Below are 22,826 nucleotides of genomic sequence, written 5' to 3' on the forward strand. Positions count from 1 at the left end.
CTATATGGGGAGAAAATTCAGAAATCTGAAGTACAAAGGGACTTGGGAGTCCTTGTTCAGGATTCTCTCAAGATAAACTTGCAGGTTGAGTCAGTAGTTAGGAAGGCAAATGCAATTTTCGCATTTATTTTGAAAGGACTAGAATATAAAAGCAGAGATGTACCGCTGAGGCTTTGGAAGGCTCTGGTCAGACCACATTTACGACATTGTGAGCAATTTGGGTCGCACACATCAGGAAGGATTAGATTAGATTAGATTCCCTACAGTGTGGAAACAGGCCCTTCGGCCCAACCAGTCCACACCGGCCCTCCGAAGAGTAACCCACCCAGACCCATTTCCCTCTGACTAATGCACCTAACACTATGGGCAATTTAGCATGGCTAATCCACCTAACCTGCACATCGTTGGACTGTGGGAGGAAACCGGAGCACCCGGAGGAAACCTACGCAGACAAAGGGAGAATGTACAAACTCCACACAGATGGTCACCCAAGGCTGGAATCGAACCCGAGACCCTGGTGCTGTAAGGCGGCAATGCTAACCACTAAGCCACCGTGCCGCTCCAGGATGTACTGGCCCTGGAGCGGGTCAAGAGGAGGTTCATGAGAACAATCCAAAGAATGAAAGCCTTAACATATGAGGAACATTTGAGGACTCCAGGTTCATACTCGATGGAATTTAGAAAGATGAGGATGGTTCTAATTGAAACTAAGAGAATACTGAACAGTCTGGACAGAGTGGACATCCAGAACACGTTTCTGTTAGCAGGAGAGACAAGGACCTGGGGCAGGGTCTTAGAGTAAAGGAAAGACCCTTTAGAATGGAGGTGAGGAGAAACCTCTTCAGCCAGACAGTGGTGAATCTATGGAATTCGTTGCCACAGAAGGCTGCAGAGGCCAGGTCATATTTAAGACAGAGATAGATGTGGGGATTGTGGGTCGGTGTGGACTTGTTGGGCCAAAGGGCCTGTTTCCACACTGTAAGTAATCTAATATAATCTAATAGATCAAAGGTATGGAGGGAAAGGCAAGAGAATGGGTTTGAGAAACTCATCAGCCATGATTGAATGGCAGAGTAGACTCAATGGGTCAAATGGCCTAATACCTGCTCCTATGTCTTACGGTCTTCTAGTTTCATTCCATCAGCTAGCAAATTTTAGAGCGTGCCTGTATATTTAGGGGAACTGGTAAACAGAAGATAAATTGTTCTCCCTCTGCATGGGGAGAAGGTACAACCAAGAGGGAATCATCTCATGTCATAGATTAAGCAACAATTGGGTAAGGCCTGAACTCAAACTGTGGCTTAAATATCTGACGTTCCAATTGTGAAAATAGTTTTTCCAGAATAATTTTGAAGATTTCAGCTTTCAATGTTTATCAAGGAAAGAGCTGTTTCACCAACAATGTAAATTCAGCCATTGGACTGCAAATCTAAACATGCATCGTGCAAGATCCTTTCATCACTGATTAGACAATCATTACAGTTTTGAAAGCAAGACTGTCAGGTAGGTTGCTGGATATTCAGGTTGGTGTTCTCAGAATTATAGAGATATACAGCACAGAAACGGACCCTCGGTCCAACTCGTCCATGCCAACCAGATATCCTAAATTAATCTCGTCCCATTCGCTAGTATTTGGTCCATATCCCTTGAAACCCTTCCTATTCATGTTACCATCTCGGCGCCAATTAAATGTTGTAATTGTACCCGCCTCTGCCACTTTCTCTGGCAGTTCATTACACACACACACACACACACACCACCCTCTGCGTGAAAAAGCAGCCCCTTAGGTCCCTTTTATATCTTTCCCCTCTCACCTTAAACCTATGCCCTCTGGTTTTGGATTCTCCTACACTGGGAAAAAAGATCTTGGCTAATCACCTTATCCATGTCCCTCAAGGTTACCAGTCAGCCTCCGCTCCAGGAAAAATAGCCCCAGCCTATTCAGACACTTCCTATAACTCAAATCTTCTAGCCTTTCAAGTTTCCTACAGAAGGGAGACCAGAATTGAGCTGTTGAAAGAGAAGGAAATTGAACCAGCCGTGCAATCAAATAAGGTCAAGACTGATCTGCCAACTTTTCTATCCTATGCCTCCTTTTATTTATTTTTTCATAGGATGTGGGTGTCGTGGGCAACACTGATATTAGTAGCCTATCTGTGATTGCTGGGCCATTTCAGAAGACAGTCAGGAGTAAACCAAATTATCGTAGGTCTGGAGTCACATGCAGGCCAGACCAGGTAAGGGCAGAAGATTTCCTTCCCCAAAGACCATTTATGAATCTGATGGATTTTTATAATCAACAATGGGTCAGACAACTAGAGTTTCATGGTCACTATTACTACTTGTTTTCAATTTCAAAACTTTCCTAACTTTTAGTAATTTACTGAATTAAAATTCCATCAGCTGCAGAATGTGTACCCGTGTCTCAGACCATTAGCCTAGCTTCTCAACTAGTCATCCAGTGACATCATCACAATATCTTTTCTTCTTTCTTGAGAACCTATTGATCTCAATCTTGAGTATATCCTACAACCAAGCACCTGTTGCTCTCTGTTAGGGTAGACTATTCAAAAGGTTCACAATACTTAAGGCGGTACAAACATTTAGTAATATCATACATAGCCAGATGAATCCCACACAGTCATTAACCTCTCTGAGTAGTTTCTGTAAGAAAGCAGAGGCAGGTCAGTAGGATTGAGATACTCATCAGCCATTATCTAAATGAATAATACAGCAGGCTTGAGGGGCTGAATGGCCTTCTCCTGCTTCTATGCAATTTTAAATTCTTGAGACATTGCGCCAATAATTCAGTAAAACAGACCACTGAACTGGATACACTGCAACTTGTCACCCAAACTGACAGCATGGAAATGAAGAAAACAAGAATGTTAAAAAAAATACTTTTATTGTACACCATCTTTCTGAATTTAAGACCATCTCCAGATGACAAGCCAAACTCACGCTTTCAACATACACTCTACACATCCAGCTGAACCTCTGACAGACTGTAATTCCAGAAAATGCAAAATGTTCCATTTATAATAGGGGTGTGGGAGATGAAGACTAAATGAGACAGATGGTATGGTGATATGATAGTTCTCTATCAAAATAAACTGTCTAAAGTAGGGTACGAGACAGCTTTTACATTTACTGGAAACAAAGCAAGCTCTATGGCTTATCCAGGCAGCCTGACATTTTCTGAGCTGAGTCAGTTTTTATGTTTTAAACACAATTCCATAAACTTTCTCCATATTTCTCAATCTCCTTTCATAAGTAGCAAATCTAAAACGATCCCTTCCAGAGTTGTACGTTCCATATTCCCACACTTGTATTCATTGACAGTATTCCACGGATTTTCTTTTCATCTTTGGAAGGATATGGGTCGGGTGCTGGCAGGTGGGACAAGATTGGGTTGGGATATCTGGTTGGCATGGACGGGTTGGACCGAAGGGTCTGTTTCCATGCTGTACATCTCTATTACTCTACGACTCTATAACCTGCACAAACTCCTGTCTGGCCATTGCCTCTACTCCTATTGAGCTACACTAGCGCCCCGACCAAAAGTGCTTGCATGATAAAATTCCTATTCTGCAAGGATTTCTGAAATGCCGGCCTCCTGATTTCATTTGCTCTACCACTGGTCATCACACTTTCAGCTAATACATCCCAAATAAATGCAACATCCCACCAACTACCCCACCCCACCCCTCACCACGCCAATCTCTCCATTTCTGACCCCTCCTTTAAGATGATCCTTAAAACCCGAGGCAAGTTGGAATCCCTTTCCAATTCCATACTCTCCAGTTCATTCAAGGAGTTCGGTTGCTCTGGCAACTTGCACTTTTACATGCATGTTCCAGTCTGGAGTTACAGTGCTATAGTAGAGACTCCAAATTTCTTTCCATCACATGGCTGACTGGAGATCTGTCCCACCCGCCATTGGCATGTTGCAGAATTTGCCGGTTGAACATTTTTTCCTTGGCCAACATGCTCTGAAGTGGGACTTGAACGCAGACTTTCTTGCACAAAGATACAAATGCTACGCAACAGACTTCTTGATTTATTCTTTGCTAATTTTTAAACAGAACAGTTTGAATGTTTCTTTCCAACTACTGGCATTTTTTCACTTAGAAACTTATAACCCACAATGCAACTGAAGTTAAAACCAGCAGCAGCCCACATACCACCTTTCTTGATGCTTAATTGAATGTGAAATCTGCAGAAGGCGACTGCACTTGTTAAATCTGATGAAGAAGCAGCGCTCCCAAAGCTAGTGCTTCCAATCAAACTTGTTGGACTATAACCTGGTGTTGTGTGATTTTTTAACTTTGTTGAATCTGTTTGAGATTAATTTTTACAGGTTAAACCTAACCTTCTATTCACTCTTTGACTATTCCAGTTGGATTTCTGATAAGTTGTGTATTTAAGCCCAAAGTTCCCTTGGTTCAGCTCTTTTCCCCACTAGCTCTAGCTTGACATTCAGGCAACTTTCTTTCCAGCAACTGATAATGTCTGAAGTGTACAAATTGGCCCGGCTAGCATGAAGTAACAAACGAAGATCTGAACTGGTGCGTATCCTCACACTGTGTTGCATTTCATTATGTCTGCAACTGTTTCGCCAACTCACTTCACCCAAGAGTTTTGTGTAATTTTCTATTTTTTTGCACCTCCCACCTTACTACCACATTTACATTTGAAAAAAATTTTCTCTGTTCCCAACATTCTAGCTGTTCATTTATAGCAAGTGAAAAGATGGCAAACTGTTCCTTGATTTTAATCAGTCAGCCCCACTAGGAAAGGAGAACAATCACGACAGCTGCGTGAGGAATACTGGATTGGAGTGAGGTTTTGTTGTAGTTGTTAATACAACCTCAAAATAAAAACAAGTATGGCACCCAGGCTTCTTTAGTGTGCAACGTAACACAAAAATGGCTGTTTGTTTAACAGTAGATTTCTTCTATATGAATGACAAAAACATGGCCAGAACATCTTGACTCGGAGACACCAGTGTTGGACTGGGGTGTACAAAGTTAAAAATCACACAACGCCAGGTTATAGTTCACCAGGCTTATTTGGAAGCACTGGCTTTCGGAGCGCTGCTCCTTCATCAGGTGGTGTGGAATATAAGATTCTCTCCAGCCATCTGATGAAGGAGCAGTGCTCCGAAAGCTAGCGCTTCCAAATAAAACATCTTGGTGCTTCAAATAGCCTATGGTCAAGACATTAGCTGCTGAATTGTGGGATTGATTAGTTAAACATAGTCAAAAATCACATGACACCAGATTATAGTCAATGGGTTTATTTGAAAACACTAGCTTTTGGAGTGCTGCTGCCTTGCTGAAGGAGCAGCGCTCCGAGAGCTAATATTTTCAAATAAACCGTTGGACTATACCTGGTGTTGTGATTTTTGACCTTGTCCAACCCAGTTCAACACTGGCACCTCCACATCACAGTTAAACATAAAATAATTTATACTGTTAGAGCATCTAGACAGACATACAGATTCACTGTCGGCCTTCCCACCTGTGCCCAATATGAATATGTATTCACTACAGAGCTGGGGGAGGGGGAAATAAAGATTCATTTTATAATGGTAGATGAATTAAATTCTATCAAGCTATGTTTTAAAAAAATCTGATGGTGCAAACAATCACTTCCATCATGGAACCACTGACATCATTTGACAGCCTTGTGAATGCATGTTGAAGTTCAGTCAGTTAGCACGTGAATGTAGGACTGTGATTAAATTACCAGTTTGTGTGTGAAATGGTACACAAACACATTACCCTGGAGACTGCCTAATCAGGCCAGCAATTTAGTCAGGTGTCGACTGACTACTGATGTGCATTCTTTTAAAAACCTTGTTCCCTATGACTACGGATACCCATTTTTGTTTCAAATTAAAACTGAATCGCATGTAATTTATCCCAGATGTTTCCAGGTCACATCAGAAAATGGTTTGCTTTATGTAGTAAACAGCAGCAGTGGCTATTAACCAAAACACAGAAATGAGAGAGAACAGAGTTTTAATTAAACCCTTCAGACCACTGAAGTACTTCATTCTTATTACCACTTATTTTCTCTTGTGAAACAGATTTTCATTTAGGTCTCCTGCATTTCTTTTTTTTAAAATGTCTGGCTTTGCAAAAATTGAAAGTAATTAGAAAAGGAGCTGGAGGGGAGATGAGGAGACTATTTTCATTGCAGCAAACTATCATGCTCCAGAACAAGCTGCAGGATTGGGGAGTGGAAGCAGATTCTATAGTAACCTTCAAAAATAACTAGATAAATAATTTACAAAGGAAAACGTATAAGATGTTGAGAAAATAATTGGGGGAACTGGACATCTAAGAAATGGTATAGGACCAATGGACCAAATGTCCTTCACTGGTTACTAGAAAACACCCAATTTAAACAATCTGTTTTTCTTTTATACTCTCAGGGTGTGAGTATGTGTGTGTCTGTGTCCATCAGTGTGTCTGTCTGTACGTGTATGTGTGCATGTGTAATTCTTTGCATGTGTGTACATATGTATATGTGTGTGTGTGCGTGTACATGACTGCACACGTGTGAGCCTATGAGTATGTGTATTCATGTGTGTGTTTGTGCATACATGTGTATATTTGCATGTGACTGTGTCTGTGGCAAGACCACCAGTTGTCACTCAATCCTGAATTGAACCTGGAACTAAGGGACTTGTTCAGCTATGTTAAATAGCAGTTAAGAGTCAATCACATTGCTGTGCATTATGTCATGTCTCATGGTCAGTGTATCTTCCAGAGATATACTGAGGGACATCCTGAGGGACAGGATGTACATGTATTTGGAAAGGCAAGAACTGATTAGGGATAGTCAACATGGCTTTGTGTGTGAGAAATCATGTCTCACAAACTTGATTGAGTTTTTTGAAATACCAAAAAGGATTGATGAGGGCAGAGCGGTAGATGTGATCTATATGGACTTCAGTAAGGTGTTCGACAAAGTTCCCCATGGGAGACGGGTGAGCAAGGTTAGATCTCATGGAATACAAGGAGGACTAGCCATTTGGATACAGAATTGGCTCAAAGGTAGAAGACAGAGGGTGGTGGTGGAGGGTTGTTTTTCAGACTGGAGGCCTGTGACCAATGGAGTGCCACAAAGATCGCTGCGGGGTCCACTACTTTTCATCATTTATATAAATGATTTGGATGTGAGCATAAGAGGTACAGTTAGTAAGTTTGCTGATGACACTAAAATTGGAGGTGTAGTGGACAGTGAAGAAGTTATCTCAGATTACAACAGGATCTTGATCAGATGGGCCAATGGGCTGAGAAGTAGCAAATGGATTTAATTTAGATAAATGTGAGGTGCTGCATTTTGGGAAAGCAAATCTTAGCAGAACATATAACTTAATGGTAAGGTCCTCGGGAGTGTGGCTGAACAAAGAAACCTTGGAGTGCAGGTTCATAGCTCCTTGAAAGTGGAATTGCAAGTAGATAGGATAGTGAAGAAGGTATGCTTTCCTTTATTGGTCAGAGTATTGAGTACAGGAGTTGGGAGGTCATGTTGCGGCTGTACAGGCCATTGGTTAGGCCACTTTTGGAATACTGTGTGCAATTCTGGTCTCTTTCTTGTTGGAAGGATGCTGTGAAACTTGAAAGGGTTCAGAAAATATTTGCAAGGATGTTGCCAGGGTTGGAGGATTTGAGCTATAGGGAGAGGTCGAACAGGCTAGGGCTGTTTTCCCTGGAGTGTCAGAGGCTGAGGGGTGACCTTATAGAGGTTTACAAAATCATGAGGGGCATGGATAGGATAAACAGACAAAGTCTTTTCCCTGGGGTGGGGGAGTCCAGAACTAGAGGGCATAGGTTTAGGGTGAGAGGGGAAAGATATAAAAGAGACCTAAGGGGCAACTTTTTCACTCAGAAGGTGGTACATGTACAGAATGAGTTGCCAGAGGAAGTGGTAGAGGCTAGTACAATGGCAACATTTAAAAGGCACCTGGATGGGTATATGAATAGGAAGAGTTTGGGGGGATATAGGCCAGGTGCTGGCAGGTGGGACTAGATTGGGTTAGGATATCTGGTCAGCATGGACGAGTTGGACTGAAGGGTCTGTTTCCATGCTATTACATCTCTATGACTCTATGACTCTATATGTTGATGTCATCATCACTTTATCATACAATGTCTCACAAGGGTACTGAGATTTCAAATTGAATTGATTTATTATTGTCACATGTACTGAGATATAATGGAAAGTACTGTTATGTGTACTATCCAGACAAATCATACCTTACATAAGTACGTTGGGGTAATAGAACAGAATGCAGAATATAGTGTTACAGCTATAGAGAAGGTGCAGAGAAAGTATATAAGAGGTCTGTTCATAAGACTGATAACAATGGAAAAGAAGCTGCTCTTGAATCTGTTGGTCTGTGTTTTCAAACTTTTGTGTCTTCTGCCCAATGGAAGAGGGTGGAAGAGAGTATAACAGGGGTGGGAGGGGTCTGTGATTATGTTGGTTGCTTTCCCCATGCAGCAGGAAGGATAGATGGAGTCAGTGGAAGGAAGTCTGGTTTTCATGGCAGACTGGGCTGTGTTCACAACTGTCTGTAATTTCTTGCAGTCTTGGGCAAAGCAGTAGCCATACAAAGCTGTGATACATCCGGACAGGATGCTTTCTATGGTGTATCTATAAAAATTGGTAAGAGTCATTGCGAACATGCTGAATTTCCTTAGCCCTTTGAGGAAGTAGAGATATCACCATGTTTTCTTGACTGTAATGTCGACCTGGATGGACCAGGATAAATTGTTGGTGATATTTATTCCTCGGAACTTGAAGCCCTCGACCACCTCCACCTCAGCACCATTGACACAGATGGGGGTGTCCTCCACTTCACTTCCTGAAGTCAATGACCAGCTCCTGGGAAAGATTGTTGTCTTTACATCATGCCACAAAGCTCTCTATCACTTTCCTGCACACTGTTTCATTGTTGTTTAAGATCTGACCCATTACGGGGGGGTGTCATCAGTAAATTTGTAAGTGGCTGAATTCGGCCACAGTCCTGAATATATAAGGAGCATTCTAAGGGGCTGAGTACGCAGCCTCGAGTGGCCCTGGTGTTGAGGATTGTGGAGGAGGTGTTGTCGCATATTCTTACTGATTGCAGTCTATGGGTCAGGAAGTTAAGGATCCAGTTGCAGATGGGTGAGCAGAGTTCTAGGTCTCGCAGTTTGGAGGCGAATTTGGTTGGAAATATGGTACTGAAGGCAGAGCTAAGGTCAATAAATAGAATTTTGACATAGGTGTCCTTGCTATCCAGATGTTTCAGGGATGAATGTTGGGCCAGGGAGATGGCGTCTGCCTTGGATTTATTGTGACAGTAGCAGATTGCAGTGGATCAAGGCAGGCTGAAGTTGGTATGTACCATTATTAACCTCTCAAAACACTTCATAATGATGAATGTCAGAGCCACCAGGCAGTAGTCATTAAGACTCATTGCCTGATTTTTCATTGGCACAGAAATGTTAGTGCTCTTCTTGAAACGGGTGGGAACCTCACATCGCAGTAAGAAGAGGTTAAGGATGTCAGCGAATACTCCCATCAGCTGGTCCACACAGGATCTGAGTGCAAGGCTGGGGATTCCATCCAGGTCAGTCAATTTCAAAGGGTTCACTCTCAAGAAGACCAATCTAACATCAGTGGCAGTAACTCAGGGTACATGTGCACCCAAGGGCTGTTGTGGCAGGTGACATCATTTCACTGACCTTCCGTTGAAAACGAGCAGAAAATGCATTGAGCTCACAAGGGAGGGATGCATTGTTGACAGTGATCCGACTCAACTTTTCTTTGTAGCCATGCTCTACCTTAAAGTTAGATCACTCGATGGAAAACATGTTCCTTTCTGATATAAACACTTAATGTTAGCCAAATTACCACTGTGCTTAAGAAATGCAATGTTTGGCCACAATAGATACTTACAATTAAATGCAATTCAATCCCACAATATGCACACCCTGTTCCTTTGTTACAGGAGATAGCTGAATTAATGCTGAGTGAGTCAGGTAAAACCTCCTTTTGGAATGATACTCACCCCAATGTCAGAGGGCAGTTAAGTGTTCAGCGCATTGCTGTGGATCTAGAGTCACGTGAAAACCAGAATTGGGTGAAGATGGTTGATTTCCTGCCCTAAAAAGGACATTAGTGAACCAGATGGATTTTAATTAAAATTGATGATTGTTTTGTAGTTACCATTAAAGAGACTAACTTTAAATTCCAGATTCTTATTAATTAAATTATTATGTTCCACCAGCTGCCGTGGTTGGATTTGAACTCATGGGCCTGGGCCTCTGGATGACTGGTCACTGTCTCCCGCTTCTGTCACACAATGGGTCAAACACAAAAATATTGATCATCAAAAACAAAACGCTTCAATGTTTCATCCCACATGAGTGTGGAACTTTGCCCCAGATCCTCAAAGTCCCTTAGCATTGCTGTGGGACAGAACTGTAAATAAATCCACGCACACAGTCCTTTCAATAAGATTGTGACTAATTTCAGCTCTGGACGTTCAGACGGGATGGTGCAAGGGATGAGGTAAAGCCTGCCACCTGGTGGTTAAACAGTGACCAGGGGGAGAGGATAGGGTTGTATGAGGGAGTGTGAGCCACGTGCTGTGGGCAGTGTGGCTTTGCAGATGTTGTGCCACAACATTACCAGTGAGAGGCGATGTCAGATTGCCAACGCTCGTCCAGACAGCAAATAGCCTTGCCAGCGTTTATAGGTGCGCCATTGAGAGCATCCTGTCTGGATGTATCACTACCTGGTATGGTAACTGTACCATTCAAGATCGGAGATGGTTACAGAGAGTGGTGAACTCGGCCCGGACAATCACAATCATAAAGACCAACCTCCCATCTATAGAATCCATCTACCAGGCCCGCTGTCAAGGAAAGGCCGCCAGCATTCTTAAAGATCCATCCCAGCCTGGCAATGTGTTCTACAACCTCTACCATCGGGGAGAAAGTACAGAAGATGAACACCACACCAGCCTGTTCAAAACAGTTTCTACCCTACTGTTGTTAGAATATTGAATGGACTCACAAACTCTTAACATTCACCTGTATCTGTGTTTTTGTTTTTGCTGCTATTTACCTATTACTTACTTAACTCTGTCATCTGCCTGTATTGCTCGCAAGACAAAGCTTTTCACTGTCCCTCGGTGTTTGTGACAATAAATTCAATTAAATTCAACTCAATGTACAGTTGCCTCCCAAAGATGGCGTGGGGACAAGATATGCTGTTCATTCAACGGACATCCACTGATTGACGACTTGCTCATGGAACAGTGTGTGGTAAAATGGGTGGAAATTTGATGAGAGAGGCGTAGGAGTGTGGTAAATAACTGATGTAGTGAGCTTACCAAGGTACGGTGAAAAAAACTTGCTAATCCTCACAATGAAAAACTGTCCAAAAAACTCCATGTAATTCAGTCTTAGCCAAAAGAACATAAGGTATGCGGCATGCTGCACAGAAAAATCAGTTGACTTGCTGCAATACTTTAAATAAACTAACCCACGTGGTTTTCAATCCCTGATGCGCGATTGATGATTAGACTGTTATCATGAATATGACAAGCTCTTCATTGCTTGTGTTAGGGAAGGCCCATTGTTTTCCACACAAGCAGCTGACAAGCCACCACTGGCTTGCCTTCCCCATGGATTAGGGACTCATCCAGGCGTCAAAGTCAGTATGATCTGTCTGTAAAGCCTGCAAGACAATACTTTTCACTGTATCTCGGTACATGTGACAGTAACAAATCAAATCAAATCCTGCCCATCAATAGCTGCCAGAAGCTAGCAGTCCACTAAAAACCAGTACCACCAGGGAAGTGGTGCTGGCTGATGGGACGACATCACCTGAGGTAGAGTATCATCACTTGGCCAAAGGTAATGGGTGAATGATGGCAGGAGGAGAATCATGAAGGAGGAGGGGTCAGCAGCAACTCCACGCTGTGGCTCTCAGGATACCAGTCCCCTCATCCTTCCCAATGCTGAATTCCAGGATCAGACACCTAGTACTTCTGAATGAGGATCCACCTCTGCCAGGAGGCCACAGATTCAGCTTTCCTACTCCCAACAAGGTCATTAATTAGAGGTATTAATTCCTCACTTTTCCCTAAAGTCCTACACATATTTTCCATCCACGTAATTATCCAAATCTCTTTTGAATCCTGCCTAACACATACAGAAATCCCAGATTCTGAACTATACATTGCAATATAGCTCTTCCTCATGTCTCCACTAATTCTTTTAATAATTAGACTAAATGGTGTCTTCTGGTTTCTAACCCTTCTACAAATATTTCTTGCAATTTCACCTGTCCACAGTCGTCCTGATTTTGAACACCTTTCCCTTCAGGTGCTTAAGAAATTCCTTTCTGATTGAATCTGCCGAACAAAACATTTTCTGTGATGTTTTCTTCCATAAATCAGAGGTCAAGTGATTCTTCTGAAATTTTGAATTCAATACCTTCCCCGCTAACTCAAATTCCCTCCATGCTTCTTATATTTTACACGTGATCCAAAAAACAAACCTTACCCAATATCCAAATGTCCCTGCATAGGGTGTCAAAGTTAGGCAGATAAGGAATCCTGCAATTACTGCAAGACTGCAGTAGCCTTCCCCAAGAAAAGTAGAATCAAGCAACAATTTGGGAAACATTCTCTTTCAATTGTCAAATTCCATTCCAATGTTTAGCATAACCTTCTCTTCTGCCATTTGCCATAATCGATATATTGTACACCAGAATGTCTCTTTGTATGAGCCGGATGCTAATTTCAATTTATAGTCATAGAGTTATACAACATGGAAACAGACCCTTCAGTCCAACTAGGAGAAAGTGAGGACTGCAGATGCTGGAGATCAGAGCTGAAAACGTGTTGCTGGAAAAGCGCAGCAGGTAAGGCAACATCCAAGGAGCAGGAGAATCGACGTTTCGGGCAGATTCCTGAAGAAGGGCTCATGCCCGAAACATTGATTCTCCTGCTCCTTGGATGCTGCCTGACCTGCTGCGCTTTTCCAGCAACACATTGTTCAGCTTCAGTCCAACTAGTCCATGACCATGTTCCCAAACTGAACTAGTCCCACCTGCCTGCGTTTAGCCCAAATCCCTCCAAATCTTTCCTATTTGTGTACCTGTCCAAATGTCTTTTAAATATTGGAACTGTAACTGCATCCTCCACTTCCTCTGGCAGTTCATTGCACACACAAACTATTCTCTGCGTGACAAAGTTGCCATTCATGTCCCTTTTACATCTTCTCTCACCTTAAAAATACACCGCCCTAAGGAAAAAGACCCTGGTCATACATCTTATCTATGTCCCTCAACATTTTATAAACCTTATTAAGGTCACCCTTCAACCTCCGATGCTGCAGTGACAAAGTCCCAGTCTTTCCAGTTCATTTTCATATCTCAAACACTCCATTTTCAGCAACATCCTGGTAAATCTTTTCTGAATTTAGAGTAGACAGTCAGAAACTTTTTCCCCGGGTACAACAGAGTGTTACAAGGGGACATAAATTTAAGGTGAAGGGTGGAAGGTATAGGGGAGATGTCAGGGGTGGGTTCTTTACCCAGAGAGTGGTGGGGGCATGGAATGCGCTGCCCGAGGGAGTGGTAGAGTCAGAATCATTGGCGACCTTTAAGCGGCATTTGGATAGGTACATGGATGGGTGCTTAATCTAGGATAGAAGTTCGGCACAACATCGTGGGCCGAAGGGCCTGTTCTGTGCTGTATTGTTCTATGTTCTATGTTCTATGTTCTATGAATTCCCACCAGTTTAATAATAGTCTTCCTACAGTGTAGAAACGTGTGGTGCTGGACAAGCTCAGCAGGTCAGGCAGCATCCATGCAGTAGAAGTGTTAATGTTTCAGGCATTAGCTCTTCACCAGGGTGACCGTATCTGTACACAGTACTCCAGAACAGGCCTCCCCAATGTCCTGTACAACTCCTATAGTCAATGAGCGACATAAAAATACTAAACAAAATATAAAATCGAGAAATATAAAATTGTCAAATGTTCATTTTCGCTGAAAAATGTGTTGCTGGAAAAACGCAGTAGGTCAGGCAGCAACCAAGGAGCAGGGGAATCAACGTTTCGGGCATAAGCCCTTCTTCGGGAATGAGGAAGGTATGCCAAGCGGGCTGAGATAAAAGGTAGGGAGGAGGGACTTGGGGGAGGGGCATTGGGAATGTGACAGGTGGAAGGAGGTTAAGCCGGAGAGGGAGTGTGGGCAGAAAGGTCAGGAAGAAGATTGCAGGTCAAGAAGGCGGTGCTGAGTCTGAGGGTTGGGACTGAGATAAGGTGGGGGGAGGGGAAATGAGGAAGCTGGAGAAATCTGTATTCATCCCTTGTGGTTGGAGGGTTCCTAGGCGGAAGATGAGGCACTCTTCCTCCAGACGTCATGTTGCCATGGTCTGGCGATGGAGGAGGCCAAGGACCTGCATGTCCTTGGCGGAGTGGGAGTTAAAGTGTTCAGCCACAGGGCGGTTGGGTTGGTTGGTGCGGGTGTCCCAGAGGTGTTCTCTGAAACATTCCGCAAGTAGCTCCTGTATCCCCAATGTAGAGGAGGCCACATCGGGTGCAGTGGATGCAGCAAATGATGTGTGTGGACGTGCAGGTGAATTTGTGACGGATATGGAAGGATCCCTTGGGGCCTTGGAGGGAAGTGAGGGGGGAGATGTGGGCGCAAGTTTTGCATTCGTCAGGTGTGGACCTGACGAAGGATGATACGATGTATCTGGTGGGGAAGTGGAGGAGATGTGGTGGAGAACATCGTCAACCACGTCTGAGGGGAAATTGCCTCCTCCTACTGCCCACTTGACCATGACCCCACCTCCCAACCGCAATTTCCCCTCAGACGTGGTTGACGATGCTCTCCACTGCATTTCCTCCACCCTTGAACCCTGCCCCTCCAATCGCCACCAGGTCAGAACCCCACTGGCCCTCACCTACCGCCCCACCAACCTCCAGATACATCATATCATCCTTTGTCATTTCCGCCACCTCCAAACAGACCCCACCACCAAGGATATATTTCCCTCCCCTCCCCTATCAGCGTTCCGGAAAGACCACTCCCTCCGTGACTCCCTCGTCAGGTTCACACCCCCCACCAACCCATCCTCCACTCCTGGCACCTTCCCCTGCAACCGCAAGAAATGCAAAACTTGCGCCCACACCTCCCCCCCTCACTTCCCTCCAAGGCCCCAAGGGATCTTTCCATATCCGTCACAAATTCACCTTCACCTCCACACACATCATTTATTGCATCCGCTGCACCCGATGTGGCGTCCTCTACATTGGGGAGACAGGCCGCCTACTTGGGGAACGTTTCAGAGAACACCTCTGGGACACCCGGACCAACCAACCCAACCACCCCGTGGCTCAACACTTCAACTCCCCCTCCCACTCCACCAAGGACATGCAGGTCCTTGGCCTCCTCCATCGCCAGACCATGGCAACACGACGCCTGGAGGAAGAGTGCCTCATCTTCCGCCTAGGAACCCTCCAACCACAAGGGACGAATACAGATTTCTCCAGCTTCCTCATTTCCCCTCCCCCCATCTTATCTTAGTCCCAACCCTCTGACTCATCACCGCTTTCTTGACCTGCAATCTCCTTCCTGACCTCTCCGCCCCCACCCCCTCTCCAGCCTATCACCCTCACCTTAACCTCCTTCCACCTATCGTATTCCCAACTCCCCTCCCCCAAGTCTCTCCTCCCTACCTTTTATCTTAGCCTGCTTGGCACGCCTTCCTCATTCCTGAAGAAAGGCTTATGCCCAAAACGTTGATTCTCCTGTTCCTTGGATGCTGCCTAACCTGCTGCGCTTTTCCAGCAATACATTTTTCAGCTCTGATCTCCAGCATCTGCAGTCCTCACTCTCTCCTAAATGTTCATTTTCACCAGGTACGTGAGACTAGTTTAGTTTGGGAATATTGTCAGCATGGACTGATTGGATCACAGAGTCATACAGCATGGAAACAGACCCTATGACTCTCTAAATCAGGATTGCAACATTTTTAACCAATGCCTGAAAGAATGTTCCATTGTGACTAAGCAATGTCTCTTCAATACAATTTCCAAGTTTTTTGTGGAGACCATTTCTATTTCCTCAAACAAACAACGTTGCATTCAACCACAGTGAACAGTCAGGTCAATGTACTGACAAGATCATGCATTGCAAATTCTTACACTGCAATTTGATAACATTTTCACTCCTCCACTCCTACTGATTTGTACAAAAGGTTGTTAGAAGCTCATTGCATTCCAAAATCAAGACACACAGTCGTCCATGGCAATTTAGCCATTCTATAGCTGGAGTAAGTGGTGAACACTAGTGAACTTCCAAAACATTCTCCACCAGACAAATACCTCAAAGACATAAACTTGCTTAATAAACAAACATATTTTTGCACTGTTAAGATCACATAGAGGGGTAATTAAGCACCATAAAAATAAACCTTTTTAAGTAGTTAGAACAGCTCTGAAGGATCTGTGTTGACTGTCTAGCCTCAAGCAAGAGGTATAACCATCTGCAGAAATCAACAAAGAGACAGCTGCACGTGGAACCCCATCTCCTCAAAACCAACTCAATGCAAAAATAATTGCAAATGCTACAAAAACAGCAAGTGCTGGAAATATTCAGTGTCTGGCTGGAGACAGAAACAAAATTAATGTTCCAAGTCAATAACCCTTCCAATCCCAATGTGCGCTTGTGGAAGAGCACCTCATCTTTCCACGCAGCTTTCTGAGCTCAACACAGAGTTCAACAATTTTAGATCATTACCTACACATCCACCATCTTTTTGGCTCACTTAGTTTGTCCTGAATTCTTTCAATATCCCTATATTTTGCACTTAGGCAGCTGTCATCTCATCTATGCACATCATTTTCTTTCTCTACTTTACCCATTATCACTCCTTTTGGCTTGCGCAACATGAAATACTTAGTCATTTAATCATTCCTGCTTTAAACTTTCTTTTTGGTTCCTTCTGCCCCTTCCCCCACCTTTTCCACTGATGTCAAATATATTTCATTGCCATCATCTTTCAGTTCTGCTGAAGGGACATTGACCTGAAAGGTTAACTCTTTCTATCCAAAGAGACAGTCCACGTTGAAAACTATTGCAAATGGGTGCAGAGCCTAAGACCATTGATGAAATAATATAATGTTGCCACAGTCCCAAAGGACCATTCTCTCATTAGGGAAATGCAACCAGTGGTAGTTTAATTTGAGGGTCACCATGCCTCAGACAAAAGGTGAAGTTCCAAAGGCCAGTCCTTGATGATGATCACAGCCAGTTTGGGAATTGAACCTGCGCTGTTGCTGTCACTCTGCAGTGCTAATCAGCCATCCAGCCAGCTGAGCTAACCGGCCCTGTCTTGAAATATTCAAGACAAAGTCAGGAAATACTCTTTCAGATAAATTTGGAAGCCTTTTCCACAACAGCAGTTGATGCTGGATCAGTTCATTTGAAATCTGCAACAGGGATATTTCTGTTCATCGAAGGTATAAAAAGATACAAGGCAAAGGTGGATATGCAGAGTTAGGGCAGAGGTCAGCCTTGATCTCGTTGAATGGACCAGAAAAGGTTTGTGGGGGTTAACTGGCCAACAATAGATCCTATGCTTTTAACAAGAATAATAGCGGAGAGACATGCAGAAGAGGGCAGAAGTGATGGAATTAAAATTGAAAACAACCAGTATAGTTTTGCAATGCGTGACTAAGAGCAGCCAACTGTGCACATTGCTCATCTTCAGACGGATCTCCATCACATAATGTTCTATCTAAAAGATTCAAATCTGTTCATCAGTGACATGTTTGTGCAGATTTACGCATCAGGACTGCATTAAAACTAGTGACGCAGGCTCCTTACCTGTGCCTCATGATTGACACGATAACATCAACTTGAGATCTCAGCCATGATAGGTCGTAGGTCACTCATAACACCAACACAAGATGCACATTACAAAACCTCAAGCTTGAACTTACAGCTTCCTCATGATATCTTAGAAATTCTCCAGAGAGTTTCTGTTTTTCTTTTTAAAGTACACACAAGTGCAGACTGGATGTCAATGCATACAATACATTCCTAAAACAGCTGGTTGACTGACAACACAGAGAGTATATACCTATCCAACGAAAATAATCTTGAAATCTGTGCTCCCGCACACTGTCCCACAGGGTGTTGGTTAATTCTTGGTGACATTAATCGATTTTTTCACCATTCTACCACAATATGAAGAATTCAACTTTCCACATCGCAGCCTTCCACCATCTCATTTGCCAAAACTCCAAAGCTAAGTTAAATGAACGAGCAGAACCGAGTGTTTCGCATGTTGTCCTTTCTGAAAACATAACCTGAACAAATGATGGGTACCTCTTGTGCTCTCTCTCTTCATGTTTACACTGCCAGACTAACCCCTAAAGGTCAAGTCCCATCATGGCAAATTGTAAAAATTAATCATGACAAACGTCTGGAACAGTACCAGTATAAAATCAAACTATGAAAATTTCAAAAATCAAACTAACCCTAAGGAAAAGGGAATCTGCCACTTATTCCCAGTCTGGCCAACAGAAATTGTGTTGGTACAGCATTACACACATCCTAGGAGCAGCAACTTGCATTGATACAGTTCCTGTCACAAAGACGGAAAGCCGTTCCAAGGCTTGTCACAGCAGAAGCAGAAAGCAAGTGAAAATAAACGTCAAGTCAAAGAAAGGGGTGACAAAAGTCTCAGGCTGGGAAGGAGGGGAGGTGGAATTGATGGAATCCCAGATCCTAGACAACAAAACGCACAGATGCTAGCAGTAGCATAAAAATCCCAATTTAAAGGATCAGAAATAGGGCTAACCAAAAACATTGTTAACATTCTCTTTAGTGGTATAAACCTGCATCACTTTTTGCCAATTGCCATTGCTTTTCTTCATTTGAAAGTGCACTGGAAATCAAGCCCCAGAATTGTCACAAGGGAGATTTTATTTTTAACCTTGGCATGCAAAATACCCAATTTATCTAACTGTTGACTCAGGTGAACAAAAAACACAGATCAGTTTTCTATACTTAACAAAAATTACTATTTATCATAAATAAACAGATTCTAACTGAAGGTAAACAACTATGAACTGTCAACATATACCCCTGCTAGTTCGAATTCTGACTCCTTTTAAATCAGGCCTGATCCATCCAAAGAGACAAACACTGGTGTTATGAATGAAGGGGAAGCAAATATTAGGGAAATAGTTCAATGGTACCAGTCTTCAGAATTTGCTGGAGGGCTTCCTCTTGTTTCCCAATCCTTCGGTTGTCTGAGCTTTTCCTTCCAGTTCTATCACCTCTTCACAGAGCCTTGCCTTTTAAGGAGACTGACTGAAACCGCTCCATCTTACATGTTGTTCCAGAGGCACAACAATCACTTTCAAAGCTAATTTAAGCAAAAGTAGGCTTACTTGTTAAAACTGTCACACATTTATTACATGTTGCCCAGGGGCTGGAGGTTTGTTTTACCTGTCCTTTGTTTTTACAGCTGTGGTATTTCTTTACCCTAATAAAACTATTTATTGATCAAGAAAAAAATTCATAAACAATGGCTAGCTCTGATGCAGTGATGCCAGATTCTTTGGCACTCATCTTCCCCACCACCCTCCAAATCCTGCCGTATTCAGGTGGTACAGTGCTGGCACGTCTCAGGAATAAGTCAATCCCTAAACAGGTCTTCAATCCTGAAACCTATTGCTCCCAGCACACGGGAAGGTCTCCGAGTAAAGAAAGAAATGACACTGGGGCCTGTAGGTCTAAAGTGTTTTTCAAAATTGTCATCGTCATCACATGTTAGATGCAGATTTCATTGATGTACATGTTATTTATCTCAGAATCTAAAGAGAGTTGTGAATTCAAACAGTTTTTATAACTTAAAGCATCTCATAACTTGACATAATATTCAACATATGCAATGTCTAAGCATAATATATAATTCCAATCTTTACAAACCAAACTACCCTTCACGTTATTTGAAATGCTACAACTCAATTTTAAGTTCTTCACATTTTAACATGTAGGACATTTTAACGATCTCCCTCCGAATTCATCACAGTCACAGTAATGTCATACTTGAAGAAGGAAAAGAATTGCAAGGGATGTTGAAGGAAACTGTGACAAATTGGATATCTCTGTCAAAGAGCTAACACAGGAATGATAGGCTGAATTGCTTCCTTCTGGATCACGTGTTTCCATTGACTCCAAGACAAAGCAGAAAGTTCCTGCAGGAAATTACTAATTGCAGCAGAATTCTACCACATGACCAAAGACATAATTCTGAGTTTCAGGTGATTGAGAGGGGAGAGTCATCAAGTCATACAGCACAGAAGCAGTCTAACTCTACCATGCCAACCAAGGTTTCCAAATTAAACTTGTCTCACTTACCTGTATTTGGCCCATCATATCCCTCTAAACCTTTCCTATTCATGTACCTAGTCAAATACCTTTTAAATGTTCTAACTGTACTTGAATCTGCCACTTCCTCTGACAGTTCATTCACATACAAACCACCCTATTTGTTAAGAAGTTGTCCCTCGTGTCCTTTTCAAATCTTTCTCCTCTCACCCTAAAAATATGCCCCTTAGTTCTGAACTCTCCACCCTTGGGAAAAGACATTTGTTATTCACTGTATCTATGCTCCTCATGATTTTATAAACCTTTGTAAGGTCACTTCTCAATGTCTTATGCCCCAGTAAAAAAAAATCCCAGCCAATCTAGCCTCTTATAGTTCAAGCTCTTCAGTCCCATAAACATTCTGGCAAATCTTTTTTGAACCCTCTCCAATTTAATAATATCCTTCCTATAGTAGGGTGACGCCAGAACTGTACACAGTACTCCAAAAGTGACCTCACCAACATCTTGCACAACCTCAAAATGACGTCCCAACTCAATGGGCTGAGCAATGAAGGCAAGCATGCCATTGTGTAAACCACAGTCTACCTGTGACGCAATTTTCAAAGAACTATGTACTTGGATCCCTAGGTCTCTGTTTGACAACGCTACCCAGGATCCCATCATTGACAGTGTAAGTTCTGCCCTTGTTTGTTTTACTAAAATGCAACAACTCACATTTATCCAAATTAAATTCCATCTGCCACTCCTCAGCTCATTGGCTCAATTGATCAAGATGGCGGTTGGTTCAAGGAGAAAATTACACCAATTTAAGGTTTTGTATACGATCCACAGCAGGGATGAAAGGAAGAACATTTTTATACAGTGAGTGGTAATGCCATGGAACTTATTGCCCAGAACAGTGGATATAGCAGAGACTCAATTTCTTAAGGAAATTAGACAGGCACTTGACGGCAATGAAATGTCAGGATGATGGGTATAGAGCATGGGTGTAGGACAAATTGGACTGTTTACAGGGGATGGCACGGACTTGATGGGTTGAGTAAACTTCTTTCTGTGAGATAATAACTCTATGGATCTCATTTATAAGCAATTTGGAAATTTCTCATCTGCACCACTTCTCTTGCGCCCGACACACATCCTGTTCCCGATCCAGGTGGTCCACAGATCCCAGCTGGAAAATCACTGCTTCACAGCAAGTGGTCAAATGATTTCAGGTTATAGGAACGTCCAACTATCTGATGTGAAAGCATTTTTAAAAAGCTCTCATCAAAACAAATCATTTTTTGCTGAAATCTGAATCAATACCTCCAGCATGATGCTGACAGAAAGAACATCTGCTTTCCTGGGATCCTGCCAAATTCTTTTTTTTTCCCCAAAATTAGCCAAACAGGTTACCCTGTTGCAAAAATAAATAAAGGTTCAGGCTTGTCGACACTTGCTTCGCACAGGAGAGCACAGACATCAATACAACACACTAAACTCGCAACAAATTGTGCTACTGTTCCTCCTCAATCCACGCCTGCGGGTCTCTCTCTCTCTCTCAGTGTTGTCTCCATATTCCTGATGGAATTATAATTGTCCTAAAGGTATAACCACAGCATCTTGATCCACAAAACCCATGATGTACAGCCTAGTTCACATAATCCAAAACAGAGCTAAATGACTGAGTGGATAAGGCTAATTAAGCCAACAATCGGATCAAATTAACTCAAAATCAATCCCCAACACTTCAAATGGCAATTAGTGTATGGCCATTAGAATGAACTGAGAAGTGTAACTGCATTTTCCTTTTACCTCTCTCCAGATCCACCATGTTTAAAAAAAAAATTCAACATGCTGCGGGTAACAATAGACTAGAAAATCACATGGGAATACTATGGCTCGAAAATCAGGTTAGAGGCTGGGAAATCTGCAGAGATTGACTAACCTCCTGACTCCCAATTTCCTAATCAAAGCATGTCCACCATCTACAAGGCACAAGTCAGGAGTATGATGGAACACTCCCTACTTTCCTGAATGAGTGCAGCCCCAACAAAACTCAAGAAGCTTGACACCATCCAGGACAAAGCAGCCCACTTGAGTGGCACCACATTTACAACCAGTCACTCCCTCCACCATCGACGCTCAGGAGCAGTGGGGTGTATTTATCTACAGATGTACTGGAGAAATACACCAAGGGTCCTTAGACAGCATCTTCCAAAACCATGATCACCACCATCTAGAAGGACAGGGCAGGAAAACACCAAGAGAACACCACCACCAACAAGTTCCCTTCCAAGGCACACGCCACTTTGACTTCAAAAGTACATAGCTATTGCTTGACTTTCACTTGGTCAAAATCCTGGAATTTTCTCCCTAACAGCAGTGTAGGTGTCCATATAACATA

At 42.9% G+C, this 22,826-nt stretch overlaps 1 protein-coding gene across 8 annotated transcripts in view; it reads right to left on the minus strand.

Annotated features, from left to right (window-relative positions):
• Positions 1–22,826, minus strand: part of smyd3 (SET and MYND domain containing 3) — a 785,608-nt gene that overhangs the window by 637,500 nt on the left and 125,282 nt on the right. The window contains exon 1 of one of the 8 annotated variants that reach the window (XM_072580433.1): positions 17,924–17,942. The exons of the other annotated variants lie outside the window; for them this stretch is intronic. The gene's annotated coding sequence lies outside the window, so the exon portion shown is untranslated. Of the gene's footprint in view, positions 1–17,923; positions 17,943–22,826 lie in introns of those variants that run through there. 8 annotated transcript variants of the gene reach the window in all.

The sequence above is a fragment of the Chiloscyllium punctatum genome, chromosome 11 (assembly GCF_047496795.1).
Source record: "Chiloscyllium punctatum isolate Juve2018m chromosome 11, sChiPun1.3, whole genome shotgun sequence".
Classification (NCBI taxonomy): Eukaryota; Metazoa; Chordata; class Chondrichthyes; order Orectolobiformes; family Hemiscylliidae; genus Chiloscyllium; species Chiloscyllium punctatum.